The sequence below is a fragment of the Capra hircus genome, chromosome 4, assembly GCF_001704415.2.
Source record: "Capra hircus breed San Clemente chromosome 4, ASM170441v1, whole genome shotgun sequence".
In the NCBI taxonomy this organism is placed as follows: Eukaryota; Metazoa; Chordata; class Mammalia; order Artiodactyla; family Bovidae; genus Capra; species Capra hircus.
In genome coordinates this window covers 107637518-107652836 of record NC_030811.1, presented here as the reverse complement: position 1 = coordinate 107652836, position 15319 = coordinate 107637518, and positions in this window count along the sequence as shown.

Genomic DNA, 15319 nt, shown 5'->3' with positions numbered 1-15319 from the left:
GGCAATGACAAAGAATACTCAAACTACCGCACAATTGCACTCATCTCACACACTAGTAAAGTAATGCTCAAAATACTCCAAGCTAGGCTTCAGCAATACGTGAACTGTGAACTCCCAGATGTTGAAACTGGTTTTAGGAAAGGCAGAGGAACCAGAGATCAAATTGCCAACATCCGCTGGATCATCGAAAAAGCAAGAGAATAGAAGCAAGAGAGTTCCAGAAAAACATCTATTTCTGCTTTATTGACTATGCCAAAACCTTTGACTGTGTGGATTACAATAAAGTATGGAAAATTCTGAAAGAGATGGGAATATCAGACCACCTGGCCTGCCTCTTGAGAAACCTGTATGCAGGTCAGGAAACAACAGTTAGAACTGGACGTGGAACAACAGACTGGTTCCAAATAGGAAAAGGAGTATGTCAAGGCTGTATATTGTCACCCTGCTTATTTAACTTATATGCAAAGTACATCATGAGAAACGCTGGGCTGAAAGAAGCACAAGCTGGAATCAAGATTGCCAGGAGAAATATCAATAACCTCAGATATGCAGATGACACCACCCTTATGGCAGAAAGTGAAGAGGAACTCAAAAACCTCTTGATGAAAGTGAAAGAGGAGAGCGAAAAAGTTGGCTTAAAGCTCAACATTCAGAAAACGAAGCTCATGGCATCTGGTCCCATCAGTTCATGGGAAATAGATGGGGAAACAGTGTAAACAGTGTCAGACTTTATTTTGGGGGCTCCAATATCACTGCAGATGGTGATTGCAGCCATGAAATTAAAAGACGTTTACTCCTTGGAAGAAAAGTTATGGCCAACCTAGATAGCATATTGAAAAGCAGAGACATTACTTTGCCAACAAAGGTCCGTCTGGTCAAGGCTATGGTTTTTCCAGTGGTCATGTATGGATGTAAGAGTTGGACCATAGAAAAAGCTGAGCGCTGAAGAATTGATGCTTTTGAACTGTGGTGTTGGAGAAGACTCTTGAGAGTCCCTTGGACTGCAAGGAGATCCAACTAGTCCATTCTGAAGGAGATCAACCCTGGGCTTTCTTTGGAAGGAATGATGCTAAAGCTGAAATTCCAGTACTTTGGCCACCTCATGCGAAGAGTTGCCTCATTGGAAAAGACTCTGATGCTGGGAGGGATTGTGGGCAGGAGGAGAAGGGGACGACAGAGGATGAGATGGCTGGATGGCATCACAGACTCGATGGACGTGAGTCTGAGTGAACTCCAGGAGTTGGTGATGGACAGGGAGGCCTGGTGTGCTGCGATTCATGGGGTCGCAAAGAGTCGGACACGACTGAGCGACTGAAATGAACTGAACTGAACTGATGGTAGGGCTTCCCACGTGGTGCTAGTACTAAAAAACCCGCTTGCCAATGCAGCAGACGTAAGAAATGTGGGTTTGATCCCTGGGTCGGGAAGATCCCCTGGAGGAGGGCATGGCCACCCATTCCAGTATTGTTGCCTGGAGAATCCCATGGAGAGAGGAATCTGGAGGGGTACAGTCCACATGGTTGCAAAGAGTCAGACATGACTGAAGTGACTTAGTGTGCATGCATGCTTGGTTAGATGAAGTCAGAAGGGTGGGATGTTAATTTAATCAGATTAGTGCCCTTTGCAAAATATTGAGCTTTTAATTAATCTTTATTCAAGTGTAGTTGCTTTAAATGTGGTGTTACTCTCTACTGCATAGCAAAATGAGTCAGCCATATACACACATATATCCCCTCTCTTTTGGAGTTCCTTCTCATTCAGGTCACTACAGTGTGTTAAGTAGAGTTCCCTGATCTATGCAATATGTTCTCATTAATTATCTATTTTATACATAGTATCAATAGTATCTATGTGTCAGTCCCAACCTCCCAATTCTTCCCACCTCCTCCCATCCCTCTTTGGTATCCATACATTTGTTTTCTGATCTGTATCTCTATTTCTGCTTTGCAAATAAGATCATCTATACTGTTTGTCTAGATTCCACCTATATGCATTCATATACAACAGTGCATAAAAATATACAATTATTTTTCTCTTTTAAGAAGAGACACCAGAGAGACAGCTCACTTTTTCTCTCTCTCCTTCCTCTCCATCATATGAAGACACAGAAAGAAGGTAGCCATCAGTAAACCAGGAAGGGAATTCTCACCAGAAATTGACCTGCCGACACCCTGATCTTATACTTCCAGTCTCCCCAACTCTGAAAAAAAATAAATTTCTGCTGTATAAGCCCCCCAATCCATGGCAGCCTGAGTGAATTAATACAGGGCTCAAATGATTAAAAAAAATTGGAATTACTTCCCACCTAAACCTGATACCCTGAAAAGACTGCACCATCCGTGAAAGGGGAGAACTAAGAAATGCACTTGTTCCCTAGTGAAGGGAGAAAATAGATGCATTTATGTGTTTCTACCTTGGTTCAGGGTTTAGTTCAGTTCAGTTCAGTTCAGTCACTCAGTCGTGTCTGACTGTTTATGACCCCATGAACCACAGCACACCAGGCCTCCCTGTCCATCACCAACTCCCGGAGTTTACCCAAACTCGTGTCCATTGAGTTGGGGATGCCATCCAACCATCTCATCCTCTGTCGTCCCCTTCTCCTCCTGCCCCCAATCCCTCCCAGCATCAGGGACTTTTCCAATGAGTCAACTCATCACATCAGCTGGCCAAAGTATTGGAGTTTCAGCTTCAGCATCAGTCCTTCCAATGAACACCCAGGACTGATTTCCTTTAGGATGGACTGGTTGGATCTCCTTGCAGTCCAAGGGATTCTCAAGAGTCTTCTCCAACACCACAGTTCAAAAGCATCAATTCTTCGGCACTCAGCTTTCTTCACAGTCCAACTCTCACATCCATGCATGACCACTGGAAAAATCATAGCCTTGACTAGATGGACCTTTATTGGCAAAGTAATGTCTCTGCTTTTTAATATGCTGTCTTGGTTAGTCATAACTTTCCTTCCAAGGAGTAAATGTCTTTTAATTTCATGGCTGCAGTCACCATCTTCAGTGATTTTGGAGTCCCCAAAAGTAAAGTCAGCCACTGTTTTCCCATCTATTTCCCATGAAGTGATGGGACCAGATGCCATGATCTTCGTTTTCTGAATGTTGAGCTTTAAGCCAACTTTTTCACTCTCCTCTTTCACTTTCATCAAGAGGCTTTTTAGTTCTTCTTCATTTTCTGCCATAAGTGTGATGTCATCTGTGTATCTGAGGTTATTGATATTTCTCCTGGCAATCTTGAATCCAGCTTGTGCTTCTTCCAGCCCAGCGCTTCTCATGATGTACTCTGCATAGAAGCTAAATAAGCAGGGTGACAATATACAGCCCTGACATACTCCTTTTAATATTTGGAACCAGTCTGTTGTTCCATGTCTAGTTCTAACTGTTGCTTCCTGACCTGCATACAGGTTTCTCAGGAGGCAGGTCAGGTGGTCTGGTATTCCCATCTCTTTTAGTTCTGTGTAGAGAAGTCAAAACAAAAGCGTTATATCTGATAATTTGATAACCACAGACCTGTGTCTCAAATAGAATTAGGGTTTGAATTTAACCTACCCAAGAAGGTTAAACTCTTGCCCCAGGCTGAGGAATTAATATAAAATTGGCTTTGGACCAAAAGTACCCCAAGTTTCTGCCCCAAACCAAACACTCTAAAGAAATACTCCCACAATATGAAATTCTCATAGGAAAAAATAGTCTTGCTGAAGAAGAGAGCTCATGATAAAATAAATTACAGAGCACACAAGGAGAGTGAGAGTGAATAAAAATAGCAGAAATATCACCCCAAAATTGAGATAATGGAATAATAATCTGAAGCAGAATGTAAAGTATGTTTAAAATAATTAAGACATGAAAAAATTGAAATTCTAAAAGAGAACAAGAGAATATGAAAAATAGTAGTTATGTTAGACAAAAGAATAAGAAAATAAAAACATGGTGTTTAAAACTAATGAAATAAACAGGTTAGACATTTGAAGAACTGGTGAACTGGCAGGTCTGACTGAGGGTATCACTGGCAGGTCTAACTGAGGGTATCAGAAGGACTTGTATCACTGGGAAATCACGAGAAGGCAAAGGAAACAAAGGTCCCCACGCGGCTATGAGGAGATCCGGAAGGACAGAATAGGGAAGAGGGGGCAGAAGCTCTCTTGAAAGGCTTGGGAATTTTCCAGAAATGATGAAATACATGAATCCGCAGAATCAAGAACCACATGACTTCCAAACACCTTAAATAAAAAAGAAATCCACACATAAATCCATCACAGTGAAGCTATAGAACCTAAAATCTTAAAAGCAACAATAAACAAAAGACACAACCAGGAAAGGCACAAAAATTACATGCAAAAAGTGTCAATATATTATTAATAATATATTATAATTTTAATAAAGATTTTAACAGAATTCATACAGAAGGAGTGGGATAAAAGAGACGGTGATAAAAAGCACATTCATAGACATGTGGATATATCTAAGCATCAGCAATGACAAGAGGAACAAATTTAAGGATATGAAAACAAAACAGAAATACTAGAAAACTATAAAAAAACAAAAAACAAGCTTGAAGGTAAAGGATCTAAGACCATTTCAATTTTCAGAAGAGAGTAAATATTGCCTGAATTTAGGTGCTGCTGTGTAAATAATTCATGTTAATAGTTTTAAAGTATCACTAAAGGATGAGAAATAGAATGTATGAGTTTTAAACCATGGGCAGTGATTTTAAAAAAACCTATTAGTTAACTAGAATCCTGAAAATAAGAAGAAGAAACAAAAAAGTAATCTAAGTAGAATGCATATGGTAGAAGTAACCATGTGTACTACCCATGTGTATCCATACTCAAAATAAGTGTAAATATATTAAATTCACCAGTTAAAAGAGTGAAAAAGAAAAGTTTCAGTTGCTTAGTCGTGTCCGACCCTTTCCGACCCCATGGACTATAGCCTGCCAAGCTCCTCTGTCCGTAGAATTCCCTAGGCAAGAGTACTGAAGTGGGTTGCTACTTCCTTCTCCAGGGGATCTTCCAAACTCAGGGATCAAACCTAGGTCTCCTGCATTGCAGATTCTTTACCATCTGAACCACGTGGGAAGCACAAAAGAGAATAGATTTTATAAAAATCAACTCCACTGCTTATGAGATGCATGTAAAATATGACACAAACAGCTGAAATTAAGAGGATAAAAAAGTCATTCTAGGAAAATGCTAATGAAAAGAAAGTTGGTATCACTGTAACATATCTGACAAAATAGTTTTTAAGTGAAATTTAAAATGTATTTTATATCGGATGAAAAAGCACACTATATAGTGATGAGGAACAAAAACACCAAGATATAAAAATACTAAACTGAAAAATACTTGATGATGAAAGACGAAGAGGGCAGCAGGGAGTGAGATGATTAGATAGCATCACTGACTCAGTGGGCATGAATTTGAGCACATTTTGGGAGATAGTCGAGGACAGAGGAGTCTGGCATGCTACAGTCCATGAGGTCACAAAGAGTCAGACATGACTTAGTGGCTACAATAACAACAAACATAATTAACAAAACTACAACAAAAAGTTGATGTGTGCATAATCATATTGCAAGACCTTAATACATTTCTTTCTGTAATTCATGAATCAAGCAAATAAAAAATTACAAAGATTTAGTATATGTTTCAAGAAATTTAAGCATGCTCTAATATATTTACATAGAATTCTACATCAAACAGTTAAAGAACACCCACACTTTTTAAATACTTATACATTATTTACAAAAACTTGACCACATAATGGTTTCAAAACAAATCTTTACAAACACCAGTGGATCTAGATTCCCTACATCATGCAGGTATTATTTTTAAATCTCAATGCAGTAAAATGAAAATAAATAACCAAAAGATGATATTATGAAATTTAAAAACATACTTCTAAATAATTTATGGGTCAGTGAAGAGACTATCATATCAAAATTTGTGAGTTGGGATTAACACAATTTTTAATGCATTAATTATATATATTAGGGGGAAAAGACTGAAAATTAAGATCAGTCTGTGTAATTTTAGAAGGTAGGGGAAAAAATACAAGTTAGGCAATACAGAAAAGATAAGCTTTCCATGCTTTATAAATTTCTGATAGTGACTTATCTCTAATTGACAACTAAAAGCACTTGGCCCATACCTACACAAATGGTTCAACACTCAAATTAGACTGCCTTCAAATTCTGGTTTTATCATTTATGAGCTGTGTGGCTATGGGCACACTGACTTTCACTGAGCCTCAGTTTTCTCATCGGTAAAATAGAAATCATAAAATACAGGAAGATCTCATCATCTTGGCATTTATTATCCAAGATTTTATAGGAAAATAAAACATGTCATAATATGAAAATATTTAGTGAGTTACTTCTTCAATTGACCTCCCCACTCAAGCACGTTGGCCCTTCCCATCAAGGTAGGTCACCTCTCACTGAGAGTACAAAACTTCTGCACTTTCAAATGGTAATGACCATTAGGAATTATAATGCAAATGACTATAAAATAAAAATATACGTGATGCAAATGATGCAAGATGTCATGAAGTCAATGAAACTGGAGAAGTATTTGAATTACACACAGAGCTGCCAACAAATGTTATATTTGGCAGAGTTAAACATGTTAACACTCCACAAAAAAAAAATTAATGAGCACAATAATATGATAGGTATTTCAAATAAAAACAGCTTTGATATCAAAGTTCTAAGGAAATTCATGAAAAACTCAAATAATTTTGCAAAAACCAACCCTCTTCACAATCATGCTGAAGATAGAAACTGAAGAATATTGTATTATGCAGTCAGGTAATTTTCTTGGAAAAATACACCTCTCCCCTAAAATGTATTTGAATTATTCTTTCTTAGTTTTAAGAATTAGTGTAAAGTTGTAATTACAATATATATGTGTTGTTGACAAAAGATAAACATCTGTCATAATGTTAATCATTTTTAAAGGGTTAATATTCTAATAATTTTCTCCCCTATAATTTACCATGAAAACATAAATTCCATTTCAACTGAGATCTTTTAATTGGTTTTTCCCAGCATCAATTATATTTTGTTAAGAAGGACTTCATGAACCTACAAAGGAGGTTATTATAAACCTTCATTAAGATAATTTATGTAATTACAATGTACCTGGCCCATAGAAAACATTCAACAAATATTAGCAGTTAACTATCCTGTGCTCAGTCATTAAAAACTTTAAAAGATCTCCATGCAAACTCTCAATGTACCTTTTCAACATTGTTGCCCAATAATTGTCCTTCATAAACCAGATCTTGTTCAAATTTAACTGTTCTCCATCTTCCACACATCAACACAGTCCACCTTGTAGTCTTTCTTTGCCTCAAATATCTTTTCCCAAAATCCGCACATCTAGATTTTTCAAGGTTCAGCTTAAACACAACTTCTGGCAAAAGTTCTTTCCTAGCACTCCAATTGGAAATAATCCCTTCTTCCCTCTTATTCTGTATTCTCCTAGTAAAATGTGTAACAGTTGGATGGCACTTATTACATTTTCTCAAAAGGGGTATTGCAGTCTCTATTAAGATCAATTCCCATCTTTGAGTTATTTTATTTTTCTCATAGCCCCTCGAACTTTGATTTGTGCGTTATATCCATTCATCTCCCCATTTGTTGACAAAACATTTATGGAACTCCAAAAACAGTTTTTAAGTCTTCATTAAGTATTCATTGAGTGAATGAATTCAAGATAAAGCAGTTTATTAAGTGAGCATAATAGGAAATTTTCTTTTGGCGCTTGTCTGTGAGATCTCTTCCCAATCTTTTCTAAACTATGAAAGCTTGCAGGATCCTTGCATCATTCCAGAGATGCGCTTGAGGGAATAGCATGTGTTATTCATTACATCACATATAACCTTTTCAAGTTTACAATCAATCTTGCTTGGAAGCCTGGTGTCATTTAAGTACTGCAGTGTGCTGGAAGGGGAGACAATCTGAGTGGGGTTCAGTCTGTGAATCCAAATACCCTGCTTAGAGGTCCAAACGTGGAGAAGGAGGACGTACTGAACACATTTTTCCTCCAAGTGATTGAAAAGGGATGGTACACTGAAGCTTTGTTGGGTTTCAATGCATTGATTTTCTCACTACCTATTTTTCTCAGGTTTGTCAGGTACTTAAGAGTCTTATTTCATGTTGCCAGCAAATTCCTTTTCACATGTTTCTTAAAACTATTTGTGATTAAATTATCTACATTGTCTTCCAGGCTGTAATGATTCTCTTCCTGCTAAATGTGTGATTTTTTCCCCTTTGTATATGTGTGTGCGCAGTCAGTCATATCCGACTCTTTGAGACCCCTTGGGCTGTAGCCCACCAGACTCCTCTGTCCATGGGATTTTTCAGGCAATAATAAATGGAGCGGGTTGCCTTTTCCTTCTCCAGGGGACCTTCCCGACCCAGGGATTGAACCTACATCTCCTAGGCCTCCTGCATTGCAGGCGGATTCTTTGCCACTGACTGTACTCTGTTTTCTCACATCTTTATTTTCTGTTATGCTGCTTGCTATCAATATCCCCATCACTTTTTCTGTTTTTGGAGTCTCTGTGCAATCTCATATTTGTTCACCTACTTGTTTATTCACTTAACATGTAGTTACTGGGCACATTCCAGCATGGAAGAGTTCTCAATCAGAGCTGTATATTGCAATCACCTGGGAAGCTTTGAAAGACTGTTAGTGCCCAGACAGGAGATTCTGAGTTAATTGGTCTGGTGTAGCGTCCTGGAATCACTATACTTCACAAGCTTCGCAGTGACTCTAGCATGTAGCCATGGTTCACAGACACTGCCTGAAGTGTTGCACTGGGCCTAAAGCTTCTGTTGATTCTAGACTACTGTTTTCTGCTTTGCACATTCACCAAGACCAATCTCATCTACTCCTGGTTTCAGTAAGCATCTACATGCTGATGACTTTCCAGCTTATTTCTGTTAGATCTCTCTCTTGAGCATCAGTATAACAGCCAGTTGGACAGCTGTAATGGATATGCCATTGATAACTTACGATTACCTATCATATGTAATTTTCTTCATTATTTCTTTGCCCGAAAGTATACCTGCCCTAAGTATACCTGCTCTTCTTCCTGCATTTACTATCTGTGTGAACAGTTATAAGAATTAGAAACTTCAGCTTCCTCTCCTACTCCTCATTCTCTCGGTGACTCCGTATAATCAACTGTTAACACTTAGTTTCTAGATTTTAATGTCTCTCACATTTGTTCCTATCTTTCTATCTCCACTGCCATCTCCACTGCCATTTCTTGCCTATATTGGTTTCTCTACAGTCTTGCTCCCTTCCGATCTTCCTCAGCACAGCAGCTGGAGAGAATATTTTGAAACACACACTCAATCATGACACTTCCTTGCTTCGAACCCTTCAGGGATTCCCCTTTGCTTTGGGATGGAAGCCAAATGTCTTTGCCGGGACCACCAGTTCCTTCATGATACGCCCCAGGCTTCCTCTCTGAACTCATGGTTCATTATTCCTTTCCACCTTTATGCTTCTATATATTGTTTAGTCGCTAAGTTGTGTCAGACTCTTTGTGACCCCATGTACTATAGCCCACCAGGCTCCTCTGTCCATGGGATTTCCCAGGCAAGTTTACTGGAGTGGGCAGACATTTCCTTCTCCAGGAGATCTTCCTGACCCAGGGATTGAACCCACATCTCCTGAACTGGCAGGTGGATTCTTGATCACTAAGCCACCTGGGAAGCCCCTGTACTATTGCCTTGGTATAGGGAATTGCTTGTAGTTTCCCACATTCAGGTTCTTCTCTGTACCCACACCTAACTCTACTAAAATGTCCTGATTTCTTAGCTGATGGAACAAATAGTTCCTAGACTTCCCTGGCTGCAGGGAACTGAGTCTTGATTGCCACTTGTTTCTGTAAGCTTTTATATGTCTAAGGTATAGTTGATTCTACAACAAATATTATTTCCTACCTTCTGTGTTCCAAATGTCATAGAGCTTACACTGTGGACTCAATATTTATGGGATGAAAATAGGTTCTTAGTTATTTTATTTGTGGCCTAAGAGAGCTTTGATAATTTATCAAACATCACAGAAAAAATTTGACTGAGACCATGTTTGAGCAAGGTTTGCTAGTTCGAAATCTCGGGTGCTCTTCCCATACTAACATTTGCTGTTCAGTCGCTAAGTCATATCCAACTCTTTGTGACCCCATGGACTGAAGCAACCAGGCTTCCCTGTCCTTCACCATCTCCCAGGATTTGCTTGAACTCATGTCCATTTACTTAGTGATATCATCCAATCATCTTATTCTCTGTCACCCCCTCTTTTCCTCCTGCCCTCAATCTTTCCCAGCAGTAGGGTCTTAAGTGCCAAAGTATTGAAACTTCAGCTTCACCATCAGTCCTTCTAATGAATATTCAGGATTGATTTCCTTTAATTGACTGGTTTGACATCCTAACTGTCCACGGGACTCTCGAGTCTTCTCTAACACCACAATTTGAAAGTATCAACTCTTTGCTGCTCAGCCTTCTTCACAGTCCAACTCTCACATTCATACATGACTACTGGAAAAACATAGCTTTGACTATGCAGACTTTAATCAGCAATGAAGTCTCTACTTTTTAATACACTGTGTAGGTTTGTCATAGCTTTTTTTCCAAGGAGTGTCCTTTAATTTCATGGCTGCAGTCACCAGCGATAACTTCTAAACAAAGGCGATTTGTGAAGAAAGTATAATTCAGTTCAGTTCAGTCGCTCAGTCATGTCCAACTCTTTGCGACCCCATGAACCACAGCACACCAGGCCTCCCTGTCCATCACCAGCTCCCAGAGTCCACCCAAATCCATGTCCATTGAGTTGGTTATGCCATCCAACCATCTCATCCTCTGTCATCCCCTTCTGTTCCCGCCCTCAATCTTTCCCAGCATCAGGGTCTTTTCAAATGAGTCAGGCCTTCGTGTCAGGCGGCCGAAGTTCAGAGTTTCAGCTTCAACATCAGTCCTTCCAGTGGACACCCAGGACTGATTTTTAGGATGGAATGGTTGGATCTCCTTGCAGTCCCAGGGACTCTCAAGAGTATCCTCCAACACCACAGTTCAAAAGCATCAATTCTTCAGTGCTCAGCTTTCCTTATGGTCCAACTCTCACATCCATACATGACTATTGGAAAAACCATAGCCCTAACTAGACAGACCTTTGTTGACAAAGTAATGTCTCTGCTTTTTAATATGCTGTCTAGGTTGGTCATAACTTTCCTTCCAAGGAGAAAGTGTCTTATTTTCATGGCTGAAGTCACTATCTACAGTGATTTTGAAGCCCAAAAAAATAAAGTCTGACACTGTTTCCACTGTTTCCCCATCTATTTGCCATGCAGTGATGGGACCGGATGCCATGATCTTAGTTTTCTGAATGTTGAGCTTTAAGCCAACTTTTTCACTCTCCTCTTTCACTTTCATCAAGAGGCTCTTTAGTTCTTCTTCACTTTCTGCCATAAGGGTGGTGTCATCTGCATATCTGAGGTTATCGATATTTCTCCCAGCAATCTTGATTCCAGCTTGTGGTTCTTCCAGACCAGCATTTCTCATGATGTACTCTGCATGTAAGTTAAATAAGCAGGGTGACAACATACAGCCTTGACGTACTCCTTTTCCTATTTGGAACCAGTCTGTTGTTCCATGTCCAGTTCTAACTGTTGCTTCCTGACCTGCATACAAGTTTCTCAAGAGGCAGGTCAGGTGGTCTTGTATTCCCATCTCTTTCAGAATTTAAAGGCTTTGGCATAGTCAGTAAAGCTGAAATAGATGTTTTTTCTGGAACTTTCTTGCTTTTTTGATGATCCAGCAGATGTTGGCAATTTGATCTCTGGTTTTTCTGCCTTATCTAAAACCAGCTTGAACATCTGGAAGTTCACAGTTCATGTATTGCTGAAGCCTGGCTAGGATAATTTTTTTTTTTTTTTTACTTTACAATATTGTATTGGTTTTGCCACACATCAACATGAATCCGCCACGGGTGTACACGAGTTCCCAATCCCAAACTCCCCTCCCACCTCCCACCCCACACCATCCCTCCGGGTCATCCCAGTGCACCAGCCCCAAGCATCCTGCACCCTGCATTGAACCTAGACAGGTGATTCATTTCTTATATGATATTATACATGTTTCAATCTGGCTTGGAGAATTTTGAGCATTACTTTACTAGCATGTGAGATGAGTGCAATTGTGTGGTAGTCTGAGCATTTTTGGCATTGCATTTCTTTGGGATTGAAATGAAAATTGACCTTTTCCAGTTCTGTGGCCACTGCTGAGTTTTCCAAATTTGCTGGCATATTGAGTGCAGCACTTTCATAGCATCATCTTTTAGGATTTGAAGTAGCTCAACTGGAATTCCTGGAGAAGGAAATGGCAACCCACTCCAGTACTCTTGCCGAGAAAATCCCATGGATGGAGGAACCTCATAGGCTACAGTCCATGGGGTCGGATATGACTGAAGCGACTTCACTTTCACTTTTCACTTTCATGCATTAGAGAAGGAAATGGCAACCCACTCCAGTGTTCTTGCCTGGAGAATCCCAGGGACAGAGGAGCCTGATGGGCTGCCGTCTATGGGTCGCACAGAGCTGGACACAACTGGAGCGACTTAGAAACAGCACCAGCAGCAACTGGAATTCCGTCACCCCCACTAGCTTTGTTCGTAGTGATGCTTCCTAAGGCCCACTTGACTTCACATTCCAGGATGTCTGGCTCTAGGTGAGTGATAACACCATTGTGATTATTGGGTCGTGAAGATCTTTTTTGTACAGTTCTTCTGTGTATTCTTGCCACCTTTTCTTAATATCTTCTGCTTCTGTTAGGTCCATACCATTTCTGTCCTTTATTGAGCCCATCTTTGCATGAAATATTCCCTTGGTATCTCTAATTTTCTTGAAGAGATCTCTAGTCTTCCCCATTCTATTGTTTTCCTCTATCTCTTTGCACTGATCCCTGAAGAAGGCTTTTTATCTCTCCTTGCTATTCCTTGGAACTCTGCATTCGAATGGGTATACCTTTCCTTTTCTTCTTTGCCTCTAGCGTCTCTTCTTTTCTCAGCTATTTGTAAGGCCTCGTCAGACAATCATTTTGCATTCCCTTTTCTTGGGGATGGTCTTGCTCCCTGTCTCCTGTACAATGTCACGAACCTCCGTTCATAGTTCTTCAGGCACTCTATCTATCAGATCTAATCCTTGAATCTACTTGTCATTTCCACTGTATAATCGTAAGGGACTTGATTTAGGTCATATCTGAATGGTCTAGTGGTTCTCCCTACTTCCTTCAATTTCAGTCTGAATTTGGTAATAAGGAGTTCATGATCTGAGCCACAGTCATCTCCCGGTCTTGTTTTTGGTGACTATATAGAACTTCTCCATCTTTACGTGCAAAGAATATAATCAATCTGATTTCGGTGTTGACCATCTGGTGATGTCCATGTGTAGAGTCTCCTCTTGTGTTGTTGGAAGAGGGTGTTTGCTATGACCAGTGCCTTCTCTTGGCAAAACTCTATTAGCCTTTGCCCTGCTTCATTCCATATTCCAAGGCCAAATTTGCCAGTTACTCCAGGTATCTCTTGACTTCCTACTTTTGCATTCCAGTCCCCTATAATGAAAAGTACATCTTTGCGGGTGTTAGTTCTAGAAGGTCTTGTAGGTTTTCACATAACCTTTCAATTTCAGCTTCTTCAGCATTACTGGTCAGGGCATAGACTTGGATTACTGTGATATTGAATAGTTTGCCTTGGAAATGAACAGAGATCATTCTGTCATTCTTAAGACTGCATCCAAGTATTGCATTCTGGCCTCTTTTGTTGACTTTGATGGCTACTCCATTTTTCTAAGGGATTCTTGCCCACAGTAGTAGATATAATGGTCATCTGAGTTAAATTCACATTATACATGAATACATGCAGACGTATCTACATGGCCTTATAAAAAGGAAATCATTTTGTTTTTCTTTTAGTCAAGTGTTTTTGGTTTTCTGATGCTTTCAATAGAAAAAGCTAGCTTTTTCCAGTTGTCTCAAACTTATAAAAGGTTGTTCAGTCATACTCAAACGAGAGAAACAAATTAAAGTGAATAGGGATGTAATTTTTCATCTTTCAGATTAAAAAGTCCAAGCATTCAATAATATGCTACGTCAAACCTGCTGTGAGGAAGTGGGGCAACCTCATATATGAGTGATGAAATGTAAGGTGGTTGTGATGTGTACAAAGGGCAATGTGGGACTATTTGTTAAAATTAAAAATGTATGAACTTTTGCACCAGCAAATCCACTTCTAGCAATTTATTCTACAAATGTATTTACATGTCTGAAAAATACCATATGTATCAAGATATTCATTATAGTATTATTTGTAACGATAAGATGTATGAATCAACCTCTTGCGTAATATGAATAAACCTATCAAGAGGTTAAATGAAATATAGTACATCCATATGGTAGAACACTATAAAGATGCTTTTAAAAATTCTGGAATTTTTATTTTGACATGTTATATTTCTAAGATATGTTGTCTTGCCAATCAATTTTACGCTATCACTTGTATAAAAATGGAAGAATATATATACATACATATGTAAATCTCTGGAAGGATATGCAAGAAACTACAGACTCATTACATATTTGAGAAACAGGCGTGGGAATTTAGCAGATGGGGGGTAAGATTAGAAGGGAGAATTCTTTTTCCTGAATATCCCTTTATTCTTTCTATTTTGGAGTCATATAAATATATTACTTATTCAAAACTTTATAACTTCATTTTAAAGAAAATAATAACATCCTAACTAATTCGGAGGCCTGGCATGCTGTGGTTCATGGGGTCGCCAAGAGTCGGACACGACTGAGTGTCTAAACTGAACTGAACTGACCTAATTTATCAAAACAAGGACATGTGTAGATTCTGGCACTAACCATTGACGATTTTCATTGACCTGTCAGACTTCCTCCACTTTCTAGAAGTTCCAGTCTGTTGCAGTTCTGAAAGATGGGGGTTGTAGTGCCCCCAAAGAAACCTTCCTTGATTAAGGTCGCCCCTACAGGGCCAGAGAATCATGTTACTTTGTTCTCCCTTTAAAGGCCAAACAGTTTACAACAAGTGACCAAGGATTTCCCTTTGCTCTTGCTAGAAATGAAAGTTTTGATGATTACTGATGTAAACACTGCAAACAAAGCCGCTTTATAGACAGCAGATGGAAATGCCAGTGATCTGAAGAAAGGAATATCCCTGGATTCTGACCTCTCCATGTCACTCATCCCCAAAGTCCCTAACCTCTTCCAGCCCTAGTTTCCTCAC